The sequence below is a fragment of the Montipora capricornis genome, chromosome 7, assembly GCF_036669925.1.
Source record: "Montipora capricornis isolate CH-2021 chromosome 7, ASM3666992v2, whole genome shotgun sequence".
NCBI lineage: Eukaryota > Metazoa > Cnidaria > Anthozoa > Scleractinia > Acroporidae > Montipora > Montipora capricornis.
Genome location: NC_090889.1, coordinates 14,652,974 through 14,660,473, shown reverse-complemented (window position 1 = coordinate 14,660,473; position 7,500 = coordinate 14,652,974). Strand labels below are relative to the sequence as shown.

The window sequence follows — 7,500 nt, the reverse complement described above, 5'->3', positions numbered from 1 at the left end:
CTTTGTTGTTGTGGGGGTGGTAAGTTATATAACTCACCTGGTGAATACGTTACCATCTCTAAATAGAGCTTATTGCATTAGAATAGAATAGAATATAATTTTATTTGCTCAGTTCATTGTCAATGTACAATTTAAAGTAGGAAACAATTAAATAGATAAAATGATCATAATTACAATTTTAATTACCGGTAACCAAATGTTTGAGCCTTGGAACTAGATAAACCAGTAGGTTTTCGAGATAGCCCTGGCCATATTAAGTTGATTAAGTTGAGGAGAAGTATCGTTGTATTGTAGTGTATTGTGCTACTTGATTTTAACGCTGATTTTGACACGGTTTGCGATGGCTTTCCTCTCACCTTTCTGTCTCTTGTTCAAACGTCGGATAACTTTATCCAGTGGATAACTCACTATCCGTCTGTTTCAATCTCTGCAAAGATTTCAGTATTTGTCCTTATAACTGCGAATATGCACAATCTAAGCTCATCTAGTTAACAGGTGTGTAAGACATTTTTGGCCAACTTTTAACTTCAGGTGTATTTTATACTCTGGATCAGTGACTTATCCACTGGATATAGTTATCCGCCCTTGGAACAACCGGGACCTGGCCGTCAACAACGAATTCTTATTGATGACAGGTTTTCTGATAACTCTCCCGTAACCAACATTTGATTTGCGTTAATTGTTGATTTACAACAGTGTCTCCAATTAGTGTCCCTAATTAATAATTAATTGTCGGAGAGCTGACCAGACTTCCACTCGGCCACATAGTCAGTGGGACTTCCAGTCACGCAACTTAGGATGTTTATTCCCCAAAAAGCTGTTAAAACATTAATGACTTAAAATTTTATGAATATAGTCCGCTTTTTATTTACAACAAAATATATATATATATTTGTGTCTTATTGAAACATGTAATTGTGACTTTTAAGAAAGAAAGCTAAGACTATTACATCATCGGAGATTTGACAACGGCTACGACTGATGGTGCAATCGGAGATTTGACAACGGCTATAAGTAATGGTGCAATAACTTTGTGTGCAGCCGTTGTCAGTTTGTTGTGCTACAGATTGATCAAGTGATTTTGGTTGTATCATTCATCAGTGAATCAACAAGGACTGCTTTGGAATGTGTACTACGTTGCGACTATAGTGGTAAGAAAACAGATAAAATTTAGTTTAGTTGGTGAGCAGTCCCAAATTTCTATTCGGTCATATAGTCAGAGGCACTTCGAATCACGCAACTTATGATGTTTACAGGTATTCGCTAAAAGCTGTTAAAACGTTCATGTGCTTAAAATTTTATGAATATTCCACTCTTTATTTAGTACAATATATATTGCCATTTTGTGTTATTTAAGCGGTTGATTCGAAGCAAGTATTGAATACATAAAAGGTCATTATGTCATCTATGGAATGTGTCGACGTTTCAACTTTCATTGGTAGGGAAATAACCACCGTACTAAACATAGCAGTGGATAACGTAATTCTTACGTTACGCGTGTGACTACTTTGCTAGGCCTTTACTCTTGTAAAAAACCAATTAAATTTAATCGCGACTTTTAGGAAAGAAAGCTGTAAGTTGTTAAAAGTGTTATTATCGTATCGTTCATACCCATAGATATCCTGATGACAGTTCCAGATTAATTGGACCATTACGTCATCGGAGATTCCTCGGAGATTTCACCTCGGCTATAAGTGATATTGCAATAAGTTCGTGTGCAGTCGTTGTTGTCAGTTGTTGTGCTACAGATTGATCAGGTGATTTTGTGTCTATAGTCATAGTGAATCAACAAAGACTGCTTTGGAATGTGTACTACGTTGCGACTATAGTGGTAAGAAAACAGATAAATTTTCAAATGTTAGTGCTTAAGCGCTACACGAGTAGTCACGTGAGCCCCACCGGTCCACACATACCCGGATATCACCTAATCCGCAACTTTTTCTTTGCGGATTCGCCTTCCGTCCACACGTATTCCGTGTATCTTCTCAGGTCTTTTTTCGGAATTCTCATACAAATCGTTGTATTTTTGTTGGCTTTCCCTCACACTGAGTTTGAGGCGCCTGCATGCATGTGGAATCATGACAGGGACGAAGCTTTTCCAAACATATTCCTCGGAAACATTAAGTTTTTTTTGTTCGGTGGGGTTTTCATTAGCCTACGTGTAGGGGGAGGGTTTGGCTACACCTACACGTAGGCTAGGTATACATTTGCACTCTCGCAAGTCAAAATGCGAGGGCTTAGCAAGGGTATGGTGTCACTTCATCCAAAATTGAAAACGCCGTAGAGATATATACATACAGGAACCCATCACCCAGAGCCTACAACTCCCTACTGGGCCTATATCACTGCTTTTTTACAGACCGATCTACTTTTAGACCACCTTTTCCGAAATAAACAAAGGCAGTTCCGGTTCGTTGACCCTACGACGTCAGGTTAGTTTCTTCTAATTGGTCATCGGGCTTCTATGGGAGTCTCATTCGCGGGAAATTCAATCTAAAAATAAACTGCACTATTAAAACGCCGTGACACGAACACCATGGAGTTGTAGGCTCCTGGTATATGCGAATAAAAATATTAAAGTATTGAGAGTGTTAGCCTGCGTAACTGGCGGTTCTTTTTGGAGTGCGAGAAATTTCAAGCGGCGTAAGAAGGCTGGGGAAAACCGCTCAACAGAACCGCCAGCTACGCAAGCTGTGTGAGTGTATTTGAACTGCACGAGAACAATTTGCACCTTCAAGCGCAATGAACGCAACTAGGTCAGTAAGCGAAAAGAAAGCTTGAAAATGGTGATCGTCCCTAAAATTTTATGTTTTTGTGTTGCGAACTCATCGTTTGTACTCAGTATTTCTTCGATTTGAAAAATAAAGCAAACCTTAAATAAGTTCAACCGAAGGACTACAAGAAGTGGGGTTATTCGAACTGTATGAGAATTTAGTGTTCAGCCTTGATATTTTATTATGACCGGGAACTGACAATGGCTCAATTCGCGTAGAATCTGGAAAAAAAAACCTCACAGGAAGAAAGCGAACCACAATGGCAATAAGGTTAGGCTTTTTCATTAAGAATTTTTTCCGCAAAAATATTTTCTCAGGTCTCAGGTCTTGGCCTCCCATACAAATCCCTATATTCCCTCACACTGAGCTTGGGGCTCCTGTGATTATAACAGGAGACGCTATTCATATGCACATTAAGTGGACGGGTATTTAGTGGATACATTTGATTAATTTTTCCGAAGCAATGGAGAATTTATGCTCAAAAATAGTATTTGGACAATGAAACTTTCATTGAACTGGCACGGCATTTAACAATAGAGTATTCACTGCCCTAAACTTAACATGGTATCACAGCACAGCCGTGTTCACATTAGGCCTCGATTATGATCGAATGATAATCGAATTAAATATGAAATGGTTTCACATCGACTAATTACAGTCCTGATTATAATTGGATTATAATCATTTCAAACAACCTCAAGGGGGTTGTTTGAAGTAATTAAATTGCGCAATTGAACAGAATCAGGGCTGTCAACTCTCCCGGATAATCCGGGAAACTCTAGATTTTGCACCGTATCTCTCGGTCTCAAGATTACGATCTGAAATCTCCCGGTTAATCGCTGAGGTTTGTCCTGTCTAGTGAGAATCGATTTTCACAACAATAAAATTTCAAATATTTTGTGTTGTTTGAGTTATTTTAACATCGATGATAACAATTCTTTTATTTATCTCCCTCGTAAACTCCGGTAAACTGTTCTTGCAAGCGTTGCTATTGACGGATTGTTATTTAAGCAATAATGTGATTGGTCCGAAATAAACAAATCAAATCAAATGTTGCAATGCCAATGACATCTTTTTCGTGCGTTTTTTGACTTTTGCCTAGGTTGTCTAAGGTGATGTGAGTGACAGTGTACTTTCTTTTTGCGTAAAGAACGTAATATGATGTCATTAGAAATGACGTCACAAGCGTTATGACGTCATCTATCATCCCATCCCTATCAATTCTCAATGTGTGAATACTTTGTGGGTTGACAGCCCTGCAAAATGGCGAACACGTGGTGGTATGATCAGACGCTACTTCTAATCGCTGTATAAAACGAAGATTTGGGTTTGTCTTCTATTCTCGGAAGATATCATTGGTCATTTTCAAGCATGGTAATGATAATCGTGGCAGCCACGTGATACAGTGCCATTTTGTATTACCCTGTGAGGTTACCCTGCCTATTGTATTTGAATTGTCGCAGATGTGAACAGAACCATAATAGGCAATTTTCACGATGGCGTCATTTGACTACAACTACCACAATTCAGTTTGTTTTTCTTTTCATATTTAAATTTTGTATTCCTAGTAGGGTAAAAACAACAATAGCTCTAATTAACACGAGAAAAGCGAAACCTGAAGGATTCTGGTACTTGTAGTCAAATGGCGTCATCATTCAAATGTCCTATTGAATAAAATTGAATGGAGTATGATAGCCTGAATTATCCCTCAGTTGATCATAATCAACGTTGAGTGTGTACACGGCTTTAGTTAGGAAATAATAATACACACACCATGTACATAAGTTTATCTATCGCATTATTCCATACAGAGCATGACTGGGAATTAGATTTTAGTGCTTTTTACATTCACTTGTAGAAACATTTCAGATTCATTTTCTCGCTAACTTGTCTGAATAGTGCCCATAGTACTCTTTTAGAGGAAGTCCCCAGACATTGACCATTGTGGCATTTTGATTAATTTTCACTTAGAACACCTCGAAGGCCATCATTGACCTCATCCACCTCGAGTATAGATGACCCCTAATTGCCGTAAATTCAGGCAAGAAGCGCCTTTTTTTTCTGCCATTAACTTTGAAAGAACTTTCCTTTCAACAAGAGACTTAAAGGAGGGATAATTAGCGGTCTTCCTTGAATGATGTTGCATAGACAGATGGACAAGTCTACATTTAAGCTGTGGGAGGAAAGAATGGAATTGTGTGGCTTGAGATGAAGCACATATCTAAGGGTTTTCACATCGTCAAGGCCATTGGGTGCATCGTACATTTTTTTCAAGGAATTCTTCACCAGGGCTCCTTGTTTGTAGCTCCCTCGCCCCGGTAACAGTGCTTTGAGCAGTGGCAATGTGTCAATGAAGCCAATTGCAACAGTTTCAAATTCATCCAACAAATTAGCTTCCGATAAGGCTTTGATCAAAATTCGCGAATCAACCACTTTCCCATTATGGGCAACTAAAATGACTTTGCTCTTGACTGATTTTAGGAATTTAAGGAACTCCCTCAGGCATTCTGTTAGGCCTACTACTGACGGTTTTGGGCTACAACCGTCAGTTTGTTTGCTTGTGATGCTTGCTGGGAGATTCCGTGTCTAGGCAAGGCATATCTGTCAAATGTTACATGATCACCTAAACACTGCACTGCAGAAAGCTGGCATATTTCAGCACTATTCAGCCCGGGCAAATTAAAAAAAATGTTCTATTGGTTAACCTTTTTCTCCCTAACCTTGAGGCTAGAGGTTTGTGGCAAAAAAGTTGTGTCTTACATGCAAGGGAATCTTTATTAAGAGACAAAGGCCTGAGGATTATAAACAATAATTCCTGAGTTGGATACATTGAAAAGAAATCAGGAGAGCAAAACTCCCGACCACGAATGGAACTGCACAATTTTCCCAGTCCATTGCCAATGGAGGGTGCTTGGTTACTAGGGAAGTAGGTAATAAAAATTATTTTTATTTGCGGATGCTGTTAATTTTAAGTCAATTTTCTTTGAAAAGAAAATGCAAAAGAAGTAGCCAATAAAACTCTTCAACCTACCCCTCCACCTCTGATAATACACCTGTATTAGATTGATTTGAGTACATAGTTGTCTATAAAAGATGTTCCATGCTCAAACACGATAGGTGTTGAATTTTGGATCTCAGCTTCACCTAGGTGGGAAGGTGTTGGTGGAAAAAGTGGATTAGGAATCGCAGTTAAATCACCTTGACTTCCACTAAACTGGACACCACTCTGGTAGCTTCAAGAACTACTGCCAGGTCTGTCTCTGAAGTTCTAGCCTTCTTTCGAACTCTTCTGTTTCTTTTATTTTTGGGGGAGCATATTAACTTGAACCTTTTGTTGCGTCTTACAGGTGGAAAGTGAAATGATTAATAGGCAGAATTAGCACAGTAAGGGATTCAAACCTTTATGGAAGCATCTACTTTGTTAATGGGCAGCAAACCTTTAGAAGGGGTAACTGCATTAAGTGTTGATTTCCAGGTCTGCTTTGAGGTCATCCCCTTCAAGGTCCCTTCGATAAGGCAGTGATTGGTGCTTAAAGGTTGCTGTGTTCTTAATGCACTGGAACCATGTGCCACAGGAACTGTGGTTTCCAAAATACATGATTTTGCGTGACTTCACAGCCCATGCGAATGCCATCTGAGTTTCCTTTATTTTGAGTCAAAACGTAAGCAAAGATCAAAGCACCTCACCAGATACTCGATGGCAGTTTTGCTCAGTGACTTGTGGCTGTTTGACAATCTCGTAAGATGACCATGGAGAGCTTTCTTCATGGCATAACCAACATCTCACCAGACCGCCTCCATCTGTTGACTCACATAATCGTGGATATGAGAAATTGTGGTGGTATCTCCATCCATGATAATGTTGTCAACAGAGTTTTCCACAGGTTGCTTTTGTCCTCGTTTTGTAGATCTCCTTCACCTGCCAGGTCTTTTGTAAGACCCATAGAGGGCTCCATTGATTTGGCAGAGTCTTAAATATAAACAGTTGAACAGTTTTTTTTTTTGGAGGAAACAACATTTCAAATCCACATAGCGTTGGTATAGGAAGAAATGCTACAAATTGAGAACAGGACCAGTGTTGCGAGTTCGATGTTTTAAAGTGGTAGGTATAGTTTGCAGTCTAATCAGAACGCAGTGTCAGAACACAACGAAGTTGTTTATTTCACACGAACGCAGTAATTCCACTCCGGACTTCACAACAAGCACACGCTAGACTTGTTAACAATACTTCGACCTCCGTCGCTCTTGTATAAACACACGGCCTCTGCCTTGATATCCACGTAACCCCTCTTTTACACTTAACAAACACGACCTCTGTCACTCTTCAAAGCCTCCAAGCTTTACACGCGACCTTCGTCACACTTTGGTAAACACTACTGTAAAACTCCTCAAACATTCCTTGAGATAAAAACCATCTAAACACTACATCGATTCACTTATATACTTTACAGCGAAAGATTCTAGAACTTTCCGGCTATACCAAATAAAGTAATATTACAATAAGAAACTATTTACAGCAACATACGCAAACGGCTTAAAATAGAATTCCTAAATCACGAGGATACAGCACTAATTAAATAATCTAGAAAATTCGAGACGAAATTAGCATATTCGAATGTTCACAAATACTAGTCACGCAATAATTTTTCGTAACATAACCCCCTCTTGAGAAGAAATTTCCTAAATTTCTACTAACAACGAAAAATTAGTTAGATAGTACCAACTG

The 7,500-nt window shown here is 39.0% G+C and overlaps 1 protein-coding gene and 1 pseudogene across 1 annotated transcript in view; one reads left to right on the top strand and one right to left on the bottom strand.

Moving 5' to 3' along the window:
* The window catches only part of LOC138055693 (uncharacterized), an 86,160-nt gene that overhangs the window by 65,668 nt on the left and 12,992 nt on the right, over positions 1-7,500 (top strand). The window lies entirely within an intron of this gene.
* Positions 6,232-7,201, bottom strand: LOC138057553 (uncharacterized; annotated as a pseudogene).